Genomic DNA, 12,859 nt, shown 5'->3' on the forward strand with positions numbered 1-12,859 from the left:
CAAATACCAGTTTTTCGCACTTTGCATAACAATTATAATAGTTATCAATCCAAGATGTTTGATGCCGATATCTAATTTAATAGGCAACCACCTCCCCAACCTTTGGCTTCATAACATTTTCCGGGGAGCTAGAAAGCAGGGTTTTCAAAAATCAGATTTTAATTCAAATTGAATCACGACAACAGGAATGTGATAACCTTTAAAATGGCACCTGAATGGCTTCAGTGTGACTTATGATTGCTGAGAAGATGAACAAATATTATAGTCAATTTAAACTAATGAAATCTTCAAATATGTATGCAGACCCTGACTCTCATTTCACAATATAGGTTTAAATTCTTGTTTGGGGGTTTCATTTTGCTTGAAACATATGATCCAGGCTCTGCTGCCTCATTGTTGGTTCAAGCCTGGAAAAAAATTATTAGCGTTTGTTCTCCCAAGGCTAATGTTCATCCTGCTGTTTATCTCAGGCAACAGGCCCCAATAAAATTCCTTGATCATGGTTTGAGTGTTCTGAATGCACTGAGCCCTTCTCAGGTAATGGAAATGTAAAGTCATGTCTCTGGAAACTTAAACTTAAGATAATTTTTCAGGAAATAGAAACTTACAGACATGCCTCTAGAACAGAGGTCTTCAAACTGTGGGGTGCCAGAGCCCAGCATGAAATGAGTAAAAAAAACATATATATATATTTTTTTTGATTGGAGGAAATGGGAAGGGGCAGCTCACATGGTCAGACTGGACCATGAAACGGTCTTAGGCACCAATGAAAAAATGGCCAGCAGTTGCAAATGGATATTCAGTCCTTTAGTCACAGACTGTTTGAATAGTACCCAAGGGGTTGTTTTTTGTTCAAATGTAAACAAATGGTGATATTTAAAGAATATTTATTCAGCAACAGTGGCCAAAACTACTAGTGTTCCTGGGCTGGCTGAACTGTCAAAGGGAAACACTGTTTGCCTTTGACAGTTAATTTCCCCAGCCGCACATGATCACTGAGCCATGCAACGCTGGGGGTGTTTTGCTTCGCCAGCCTTGCATAGCTCATTGGAAATGATGGCTGGGGCACTGCATGTATGTATGTGCGAGGGGGAGCTCCTGCGCCTCCTCGAACATACGGGCAGAGCAACCGGGAGCGGGGCATTTTAGCAAACACGCCCAGGTCCCTGCAGAAGGTATGCTTATGGAGATTTATTTTTTATTTATGATATGATATGATATGATATGGCATTTATAACGTGCCTATACACAAGTGTTTCAAGGCGCGATGAGGCGAGGGAGGGGAAGACAGTGGGAGACAGACAACGATCCTACTAGGCCAGGTGTCATTCAGATCGCGCAAGTGCGAGGGTAGGGAGAAAGGGAAGAAGTGCCAGGGGAAGGGAAAGGGGAAAAGTGCAGTACATGGGAAAGAAGAATAAATACGATAAATAACGGCCTGAAGGTGGCAAGTGCAAGGTAAGAGCAGACATAAGTGCTGGTAAGGGACTGATGGGATACCGAATCAGTCCCCAAGGGCAGGGGGTTGCCAGGGAGGCAGGGCAGGAGAGCAAACGGCAGGACCTGACCCCAAGATCAGAAAGGGTGGCCAACCTGGCCCCAAGATCAGAAAGGGTGGCCAGGTAACCAGTGCCGGATCGGCAGGGAATATCAGCAGGGAGAGAGGCAGTGAAAGCAGAAGCAAAGAGGAACGTTTTGAGGTTCTTCCGGAACTGGAGATGGTTCTCCTAAAGTTTCATGGAGGCAGGAAGGCTGTTCCAGAGAGAGGCCCCAGCCGAGGAGAGAGATCGACCACCAACTCGTTGCTTGGAGAAGCGGCTGACCCTGAGGGAGTTGGAGGCAGATGAGCGAAGAGCCCGAGAAGGAAGGTATTTAGGAAGAGAGAGTTGAAGGTAATGCGGCCCCAGGCCCCAGAAGGCCTTGTGGACAATGCAGAGGGTTTTGAACTTAACCCTTGCAGCCACTGGGAGCCAGTGCAGACAGTTCAGTCCTGGAGAGTTACTATCCCTGGCCTTGAGGCCAAGGACAAGTCTCGCAGTCCTGTTTTGGATAAGTTGCAGAGGGCGGAGAGTAGAGGCAGGCAGATTAAGATAGAGGCTGTTGCAATAGTCCAGCTTAGAGAGAACCAGAGCTCTGGAGACGATGAGCTTCTGGGGGAAGGAGAGGAGAGGAAGAATACCTCTGAGGAGGTGCAGCTGGTAGTGTGACGTTTTAGAGATGTCGGAGATGTGAGGAGAGAAGGAGAGTGTTGAGTCGAAGATGACCCCGAGGTTTTTAGCCTTGCAGGTGGGAGCAGGAAGAGGGCCAAGGGAGGCCGGCCAGAGAGCTGAAGGGAATGAGGGAGAGGGGGTGCATATGAGTAGAATCTCAGTCTTACTGGCATTAAGGCAGAGGTCGTTGGTGGCACACCACTCCTGGATAGCAGACAGACAGTCAGAGATGAGGGAAGGAGAGGAGGAGGCCGAGGGTAGCCTGAAGATGAGCTGGGTATCATCCGCATAGCACTGAAAATTGGTGCAGAGAGCGGCGATGCGGTGGGCAAGGAGTGCCAGGTATTGTTTGAACAGCCAAGGAGAGAGGTTTGAACCCTGGGGGACGCCACAGGTAGAGAAAAAGATATCGGAGAGGAAGGACCCAAGTTGGACCTGGGAGGGTCGGTCGGAGAGGAAAGAAGTCAGCCACGCCAGAGCCTGTCCAGTGATACCCAGGTTAACACGGAGACGGTTGAGCTGGATGGCGTGGTTAACAGTGTCAAAGGTAGAAGAGAGATCAAGCAAGATAAGGACACACAGGGTGTTGGAGTCAAGGTTGGAGAGAAGGTCTTCACAGATGTTCAGGAGAGCAGTTTCCATGCTTCTGGTAGCCCTGAAGGCAGACTGATGATCATGAAGACAACCAACAGATTTTGGTGTGGAGATTGAGATGGGAGATGGCCAGTTTCTCCAGGAGCTTGCCCAGGAAGGGAGTGATGGAGATTGGGTGATAGTTAGCCAGGCAGGAGGGGTCAGCAGAGGGTTTCTTAAGAAGAGGGTACACAAGGGAGTGCTTCAGAGGGGATGGGAAGACTCCAGTGGCGAAAGAGTGATTACAGAAATCAGCCAGGGCAGGAGCCAGGGAGTCGATGTGGTCCTTGATAGTTTTGGAGGAACAGGGGTGAACTTGTTTTGACGAGACTTTCATAGATCGGACTTGTCGAGAAACCTTGTCTGCAGAAAAAAGGGGAAAGGAAGAGAGGGAGGGAGGGGGGGTGGCAGCAGAGGGGCCAGAGGAAGAGCAGGGGATAGAGGGAGGGAGTTGACAGGAGGAGAGTGAGGACAGGATATCCTGAGTCTTGGAAGTGAAGTGAGATGCCAGTGCCGTGCAGAGGGCCTGGGAGGGGACAGGAGAGGTAGAGACTGCAGCAGGCTTGGCCAGTTCCTTGCAGATTTTAAAGAGTTCAGCCGAGTTGTTAGACGCCGCAGCGATCCGGGCTTGGATATGGGCTCTCTTCTTGGAGAGGGCGGAGAGCCGGTACTGCCGTTGCAGCAGGCAGCAGGCCATTTTGTCAGAGGATGAACATGAAGCACGCCAGTTCCTCTCGGCCACCCTGCACTTGCGTTTCAGGGTGATGAGATCAGCGTCATACCAGGAGTTACACTTGGCGTTGGGCTTCAGGAGGATTCTCATGACAGGGGCAAGGATATCAAGAGTATCAGATATAGCAGAGTGGAGCATGGAGAGGGCTGTGTCAGGGTGGGAGTCAGCCAAAGGGGGAGGAGTGGGTGAGAAGGTGGTAGCGAAAGCCTCAACAGACACGCGCTTCATCGGTCAGATGACCGCGAAGGTGGTTGGCAGTGATGAAGGTGGCTTAGCCTGAGGGGTAGGGAGGGTGAGGTGGGAGGATAGGAGAAAGTGATCACTCCAGGAGAGTGGAGTGGAGAGGGGGACAGAGAGGGGAAGGTCAGAGGAGATCAGAGCATCAAGAGTGTGCCCTGCAGAATGAGTCGGGCCGGAGGGGAGAATGGTTAGTGAAAGAGAGTCACAGAGGTCGCAAAAGTGTCCAGAGGGGGGACAGGAGGCATGCAAGTGGATGTTGAAGTCTCTAAGAAGGAGGAGTTGAGTGGTTGAGACCAGGAGAGAGGAGGAGAGGTCCGCCCACTCGGAGAGGAAGGTGGAAATCTGACCAGGTGGTCGATAGATAGTAGCCACGGTAAGGTAATGGCTAGGAGAGAGAGAGAGCCGGCAGACAAGGCATTCAAAAGAGGAGTAGGTCTGTGTAGGAGTGACAGAGGCAGGAATCCACTCAGGGAAGATAAGGGCAACACCCCCACCAGCACGGTTGGGCCTGGGCACCGAGAGGATCTTGTAGCCGTCAGGTATAAGCAAGTCAAAGCTGGTGACAGAGCTGATCATGAACCAGGTCTCAGTGAGACCGAGGACATCGAGGTCAAGTTTTCAAGAAGGCGGCAGATGTCAGAGGAATGTTTGACAGCAGAACGAGAGTTGAGAGTGGCAATGTGGAGAAGGTTGCCATCCTTGAAGGACTTCCGGGGAGGGGTACAGATCAGAGTTACGCCCTGCGGAGGTGTCGAAGGAGCCCGAGAGGGGGCAGAGCGGGAGGAAGAAGGCAAGGTAGCCGAGGAAAGGGGAGGGGGACAGCAGGAGAAGAAAGGAAGTTGATGAGGCATGGGAAGCGTCTATCAAAGAGGTGAAGGTTGGCCTGAGGGCCTTGGACTAGGACGGTACCATTAGAGTAAACATTAATGATGACCTTGGAGGAGTGGAAGGAGGCCAAGAGAACATCTCAACGGGTGTCACCATTAACGGGAGAAGAGGAGAAAGGAGCGAGCACAGAGACCATATGAAGGGTCCATAGGTCAGGTGAAGGCACGACAAAGAGGATGTCGGTGAGAGTTTCCTTGGAGGCGGCACTGGTGTAGGTGTCAGCGATAGGGAGGCCTGTATTGGAGACAAGGATGTCGTTTTTAAACTTTTTCCTACCAGATTTAGTCAGTAGAGCAGGATAGTCATTTGACAAGCAATTAGAGAAGATAGGAGAGATAGAGAGCACCATAGAGTAGGGAGAGAAGAGGCGGGGGGGAGAGAGGGGGAAGACACAAGAGAGAGAGCAGGCGGCAATCGAGTAGCGCAGGAAGACAGACACTCAGGGTTAAAGAGCTCCAATGCTCAAAATAAACGGGGGGGAAGCCACCTAAGTATGAGAATCCTAAAAGGGGAGAAAAAGGCCTAGTTTCACAGCGCAACTTTAAATACAGGTAAAGTGCATATTAAACAATTTTAGAGAGACCACCTAAGTATGAGAATCCTGAAAGGGGAGAAAAATGCCTAGTTTCACAGTGCATGTGTATGTGTATACTTGTTTTATGGGACTGTGGTGGGAGCAGGATGGGCTGCAGCACTGGGATAGTGGTGGGAGTAGTGTGGGGAGAGCCCAGGGTCTGTACTGGGAGTAGGGTGCGGTGACGGCACGCAAAAGTTCATAGTGATTTCTACATACTGTCCATCTTTTGAGGGGGCCCGGCCTGCCCAAACTTTGCTCAGGGGGGCCCAGGCCAAAAAAGTTTGAAGACCACTGCTCTAGAAACAGACACTTATATTTGTGATGGTTACATTTCTTTGAGCATATGAGGCCTTTCTAATGTTGCATCTACTTTTCATATGAAGCCTTTAAATATGTCCCATCACAACATCAATGTTCACTTCACTAGGCTCTTTATTTGCATCATTTAGGCCATGGAGTTTCACTGTAAAACAAGTCCTTGCCATCCAAACTGTAAAATGACAACATTTTTAAGGCATCTTCCTCTTGTCAGCAAGGTTGCCAGTGTTCAAAAAGAGACCTAACGAGTTCTGACAATGGCATGCAAAGCCCTTTTGAATAAGTGCATGTCTCTTGACGTTCACATAGCATTTTTAAGGTAGCAGTTAAAAATGAAATGCTACCTTTTTATCTGTCAGCTCACAACGTGCCTTTACCATGAGAAGAATGTATTTCTCCACATGGTGGCCCAACATGGCCTTTCTGTTAATTTGATCCTGGGGCTGCCAATAAACCCCATAGACCCACCCCCTGCTCTTTTATCATAGTGACACTCCTGGGAAAGAGCAGTGGAGAGTGGGGTTTCCCTCGAATTCAAAAAGATTTTTCCAAAGGAGCAAGTCCCACTCATTTTCCTTAGTCAAGGAATGGGTGCTCTGGTCTCCACCTCTTTGTTTTTGCATTCCGGGGGTATGGTCAAGGAAACCCTCACGCTTATTTTTTTCTTGGTTCATTTCCAGGTTCGCTGCGGTCCTCTCCAGACTCCAATATTTCTGTTCCCCAGGCTGGAAGGGAAGGAGATTAATCATTCTAGAGAGAGGGGACATTTATCACATTTCCAATTTGGCAATTACAAGACCATACTTTTTCACATTTTCAATTAATATTAATTAAATTACTCCCTGTTATATATATGTTATTTTCCATCCAGGGTTCTTATTCTTACCTTTAATTCCTGATATAGTTCCTCCGTTCTAACTTCATTGGGATCGTCAGTCTGACATAAAGCTCGTCTGGGATGAAAGCTTTTCAACTGATTGATGTGGAGCCATTTATCTTTCGTCTGTTCTTCTTTTGGGATGCAGATATTATAGGCAACAGGTGAGATTTTGTCTATAATTTAAAGGTGCCACGCCACAAAGGAAGACATTTCCGTTCCTTGTTCTGATTCCTCTGAAAATTGTACAGGTAAATCTTGTAATCTACCTCAAACTCCTTTTTCAAGGTCTTTAGTTCGTAGTACAACTTTATTCCTTCAACTGACGTCTCTAAATTGCACTGAGCATAAGCAAACACATCCTGGAGGTGCTTTCTTAGATTTTCTTATGTATTCATGAGTCGTGGACGCATTAATCAGTGTCTGCTCCTGAGTTCTATAAAGCAGATGCTGAGGTAACACCATTTGTCATCCTGTCATAAGTTCAAATGGAGACATTTTAGATGCAGAAGATGGTGTAGACCTAATAGCCATCAGAACAAGCAGTAATCTAATTTCCCAACTGGGCCCATAGTCAGCCACAAATGTCTTCATGATGCTCACAATCATCTTGTTGTATCTCTGAACCCCTCCGCTCGACGTCAGGCGGTAGGCAATGTGGAGATTTCTTTTTACCCCTAGAATTTCTGATATCTTGGTCATCACCTCACTAGTAAAAATGACTTCCACTGTACGACTCAGTCTTTTGCAGAGGCCGAAATGAGAGAACATGTGGTTCATTGTTACGCAGCAGCTGTCTTCACCTTACAATTCAGGGCACAAAGAAATCCTACCCACTTTGTAAACAAACATGTTACAATCAACATGTATTTGCGTCCTTGAGAGGAGTGAATCATTGGCCTGATGAAATTGACTTGCAAATCTGACCAAGGCAGTGTCATTCCTCTTTACTATAAGGGAGCTCTGTGGGTGAGAGAACTGGGTTGAAATTGAACATGCACGAGACACCCCTTTAGATAAATGTCATGATCCTGGCCCATGTTTGGCCAGTATCCAACCTCGCTCAAATCTCCAAAGTCGTGTGAAACTCCCTATGACTGGCAGTGGCCCCATCATGTGTGTGATTTAACAACAGGCTCTGAAATGAGGTAGGTACCACCCACTTGTCACATCCAGATATGGATCCCCGTACCAACAAACCATCTTGGATTCAGATTTTCTTTTAAACTTCATCAACACCCAGAGATCCTCTTTACCGGTATAATCCAAGACTGTTAGCAGAAAACCTGCAGGGTCTTCAATGTGTCAATAGAATTTTCCAATATTCGGGTCCTCTTTCTGTGCAGTGATAAAATCTGCATCCGGGGTATTACTCCACTGGGCCTTTAGAGTTCACTGTTGGCACGTGTTTGTGACTTGGTAACAGCGGGTACTTGGATTTCACCCATCAGAATTGTGTCTCTATGAAATCCCCCTGCAGAGTTCCGGTTTTAGCCAGCTGGTCAGCCAGCTGGCCTCTATTTTGGAATGACTTCTTATATTCTTCCAATAGGTGGACATCTTATTCGAGGTCACCAGATGATCAATCGACTGGATCAGTTTCCCATGCTTTAAGGGTTTGTTGTTGACACACAGAATGCCTAAATTTTTCCAGTTAATCCAGAGTTCCACAAACCCATTCCTGACATAATCAGAGTCAGTGATTAAGACCTGTTCTTTGAGGTGATGGTGTGCTGCAGTCAGGATGGCTTCATGTATGGCCATCAACTCTGCCACCTGACTGCTTTCGGGTCCAATTTTGTAACCAGCAGAGGGGTCTGAGGTATCATTCAGCCAGGCATTGCCAATACCTGGCACTAGTTTTTTTTCCTTGTTATAACCAACATGGTAGGAACACCCATCCACATAAACTGTGGGCTCCCCTGACATGTGTCTGCTACATCGACCTTGTGCAGGGATGTTAAGTACGCCTCTATATTGTTTTTGGTCATTCGATTTAAATCCCTGAGACAGTTTTCTTGAGTAATATCATGCAAGTCAGTCATTCCTTGTGCTGCAGGACTCTTCTTATTTTGGCTATATCTGATCTCCACGGGAAAACCTTGCATGGACAGAATTTAGGAAGTAATTCTGGAATTACTTACATTCCCCACACTTATTCTGTCACTTTTTAAGTACTGCAAGGGGTGGTGAAGAGTCTCTACGATAATGTGCTGCCCCCGGAGGAACAGGCGGTAGATTTTCAATGCCCACACTGTCGTCAGGACTGCCTTTTCACAGACATTGATTTATTTCTCTACAGAGGACAACGTTTTGCCCACGTAGGAGAAAACCTTGTTAACCTTGTTGTGCTTTGGTACAATACAGCTGTGAGGCAGATATCTGAGAACCCCGTCTCTAAGAAGAACTCCTTATTCTTGATGGGGTAAACCAAACAAGGAGCTTGGGAAAGTCTTCTTTTCAGTTATTTCACTGCCTCATATTGTTCGGGACACCACACCCTGAAATTGTACAGCAGACCAAAGTCAGTAGAAACACTGAGTCCCATGGAAAAAAGAATATGAAGAACCAGTTTAAGGTTTGACTGACATTGAGAAAAAGGACCAACAGTTGTTTTTCTGCATTCATATAAATAAGGGGGAGGAGCTTGTTTTTGCCTCAATACTGGAAAAAGCTTAATCAGTGAAGGATTATTCAGGAAACTCCAAAAAGATCAGAACATTACTACATTTAAATTGAGTGATAAATGAGAAGTGGGTCTGGAAAACACAAATTTCAAACATGTTCCTGCCTAGCAGGTGTATGCTAAAAATGTCATTTGGCAACAAAAGCATATAACATAATTGTTGGGTCGTGAGAGAAGCTGCTTCCACCTTTTATTTAGGTACTGATATTTTCAACCGATTCACAATCAATTTGGATCTAATTAATAACAAAGTCTGGTCACGACTGGGGGTAACGTCATGGGCTTTGACAACCCTGGATCCTCCCCATTCCTCAAAGAGAAGATTTGCTTACTTGAATCCTCCAGGGATTCTTCTCCTTCTAAGGGGATTATCTTGTGTTCCTCCACAAAGTGGGTTCTTCTTTGACTACTCCTACTTACCCTGTGCTCTTTGGGTTCTAACTTCCTAGGGGTAGAAGATTCACTTTCAGTCTGAGAGGTTTCCAGGGGTTCTGTTTTGTTGAGAAAGGAAGCTTCATCTAGGGCTTGGCATCTCCCTTCCACCCAGGGCCCATCCTCAGGAACCTGATCCTTGTCAGAACTTTCTTTCAGTCATTTCCCCCGGGGCACCCAACCTGGGTGTTAGGGGATTCTGGAAAACAGGGAAAGCTTGAGGGTTTGACTGTTCCCTCAGCATGCGCTCCAGGTCGTTGGTCGGTTAGTTGCTAGACCTGTCCCTCCAGCTGTGAAACATTTTTTGAGTTATAGGGAGGTCTCGATTCATACCTCTACTGCTCTTGAAAAGGGTAACTCTCCCTTCTCCTGGAGTAGCTTGTGTATTGGAAATGTCCCCCATATTTTTCCATCCTGATTCGCCATTCAGGGATCTATTGTCCTGGTACCCGTTAGAAAGAGGAGGATTATTCTGTAAATTCTGATTTTGATGGTACCTGTTAAAAAAATACAGATTGGGAGGTGGAGTACTACTTCTCTACTGCGGGCAGTTTGGAGGGACGTTTGGAGGGGAAGTACTCACCTGGTTTGGCCTCCCCCTTTGTGCCGGGGAGTGTGCACATACCCCAGGATTGGTTTTGTACCCTTACACAAAGGGCTTACACAGGTGGAAGGTTCAGAGAGTTAACTGTTCTGGAATCTTGCCTGACCACCATTCGATTGGGCTGGGGTGGAGGGTCCACTATGCCTTTAGTTCAGCTTGTTGGCAGAAAGAGTATTTTTAGTCCCCCCCATCTCCAGGTCCAAAGGAGGGGGTAGTGTACACCTCGGGCACATTCACAGCAGCAGGTGTGGTAGATGGTTTTGTGGTTTTGGTGTTATTTTAATTTTCAGTGGGATTCTGGAGTTTATATATCCTGCTGGTTTGCTCTGTTACCCAACCAAGTGTCCTGCACTCATGGAAATCACATTCTTACTGAGAAGTTATGTATTTGGGGAGTGCATGGAAATAGGTGGTCACAAACTCCCTACTATTGGTGTTCATCCGCCTGGACGTCCGCGCAAATGCAAGTTTTCTTCCTGCATAAACTCTCTAGGCACATGATCTTCCCCACATTAAAAGTTATATGCAGCTTTATGGGCCTCCTATGAGTAGAGATGTTTTTCAAAATGGCTACCTTACAGGTGGATTATTTATAATGATCCTGGTCCTCCAGTCCTGCAAAGAAACTGAAGTACTTAGGGGACAATGTCCATTTTGCAAACTCTATGCAATTTAAATCATTTTTTATCTCAAATGATGACATAATTTGCTCATAAAATTCAAAGTGCTGCCCTACCGGATACTTGCCATTCTCATGGAATGTGGTCAGGAATCTCTTTATGGCTTTAATTTTCTGATTGGGTCTTTAAGAAAACCCTTTCTCTGTTTTGTTGTCTATCTTCACCTTTGCAACTGAGTCCCTTCACCTTCTGACTCAGAGCTACTAGTTGAAATCCATTCACTGTGTACAAAGTGCTCCCTATCTGCATGAGATTAGGAATACCTGCCAGAATCATGGGGTCTGCATTCCTCTTGCCTGTGCTGCTATGAAATCTCAGTGTCACTTTACCTGTTGTCACTTTTAGGCACAGGATAAAACAAAGTCTCTTCATTTCTCCTTCCAGGTAGTCTGGGAAACCTCTCCTTTCCCCTGAGTGAATGATAGTTTTTAATATGCCCTTCCTATGTTTAAGCTCTGCCTTTTCTCTTCAAGGAAAATGGGCTAGGTGGTCTCTTTGTAATCTCATTTTCTGTAAGTCTAACTCTCTGATTTTCTCATCATAGGAGTTTTCAGGGTCAAAGGAACTCACAGGATTATTTTTGGTCTCACAGGACACACTGGTCTGGCCACCTTCCCATCTCTTTGGTGAAGGTGAATATTCATCAATTTCAGATAAGGACTGGCCTTCTGGATCAGTTTGGCTAGGCATCGGTATGTCCAGCTGCCTCATGGTTCCCTGTTCAATATAATTGGTATGCATGAGGTCAGTTCCAGTCTGTACATGGGTGGTTGTGGATAACTGGCTGAGGTCCCTAATGGGAGGGGCATCTCTCCTTGATCAGCGGCCCCCTCCCATTCCCTGATTGGTCAGGGTGCATCCATGCCTGTTTATAATTCTCTATTTCATTTGTTAAACTCTCACACTTGCTTCTCTCTGTCCTTATATCCTGTTTGTATTCAGAGAGCTGAATATTTAACTCTGACACCAAGGCCTAACTGGCTTCGAGCACCCTGCTCTGAGCCACCATTTGATCCTTTATTTTCTGTACTTCATCTTGAAGTGCTTCATATTGTCTCAGAGAGTCTTGTATTATGCATGCATATTTGAGGCGCTATTCTTTCAAGATACCAAGTTCTTTATCTTGAGTGTCTCTACAAATTCGGTGCCTGTGATAGGTCAGTTTCTGCTTGTTTCAAACGCTCAATAATCTATATATACTCTTCCCTACTTCTGGTCAGTTCCTGAGAACCTGAAAGGTCTTTGATCAGCTGTAATTTCTGTTGCTTCAGAATATTTAAATTCTGACACCTTTGATCAAACTCCTGTTGTGAGTCAATCTCTATGTTTATGAATTCACTGGTTTCACATTTGATTTAATTTATGGTCAGTTTAAAAGCCAACAACATTCTATTGTGACCAATCTGATCATTTAATTGGCATTGAAGGCTTACAGTTTCTGCACTCTCTATACACACATATTGCAGTGCAGAAAACTCTATTTCTCACTTTGCATTGGCCTGTAGGTGGCGTTTCATCTCATGTTGAAGTTGCTCAATGAGGTTTTCTTGTTTTAATTCACAAATGTGGCTCTGCTCTGCTTTATCATCTAGTTGTGTGAGTGCTTTCTGGGCCTGTTTTAGCAACTCAAGCTGATTCAGCAGGCAAGCCTCTTTATTCTGTAATCAATCTTCAACTAATTGCAAATAGAAATATAAATGAGCTGTGAGGTAGGTCATCTGACTCTGTTCCTACCGAATATTTTGGGTCATGTAGAATTATTTTAAAGCTTGATGTATAATACCAGTATTCTGCAAATATCAGTTCCTATTGATGTGATTTCTTGTATCATTTTAGTCTGCCATCTCTCAGCTTCATTTTCTGGCCATTTGCCATGAATAAATAACTAAGCTAAGAGATGCTTCATGGCATCATTAATTTCGATAGTGGTCATTTTAAATAACAGCTTTTTGAAACATTCTAAACTCTGTCTGCACAGGGG

The 12,859-nt window shown here is 45.8% G+C and overlaps 1 protein-coding gene across 1 annotated transcript in view; it reads left to right on the forward strand.

The window, feature by feature from the left end:
- CA11 (carbonic anhydrase 11) overlaps positions 1 to 12,859 on the forward strand; it is a 1,189,254-nt gene that overhangs the window by 150,195 nt on the left and 1,026,200 nt on the right. The gene's annotated exons all lie outside the window — the stretch shown is intronic.

Source organism: Ambystoma mexicanum, chromosome 1p (assembly GCF_040938575.1).
Source record: "Ambystoma mexicanum isolate Mex_15411 chromosome 1p, UKY_AmexF1_1, whole genome shotgun sequence".
NCBI lineage: Eukaryota > Metazoa > Chordata > Amphibia > Caudata > Ambystomatidae > Ambystoma > Ambystoma mexicanum.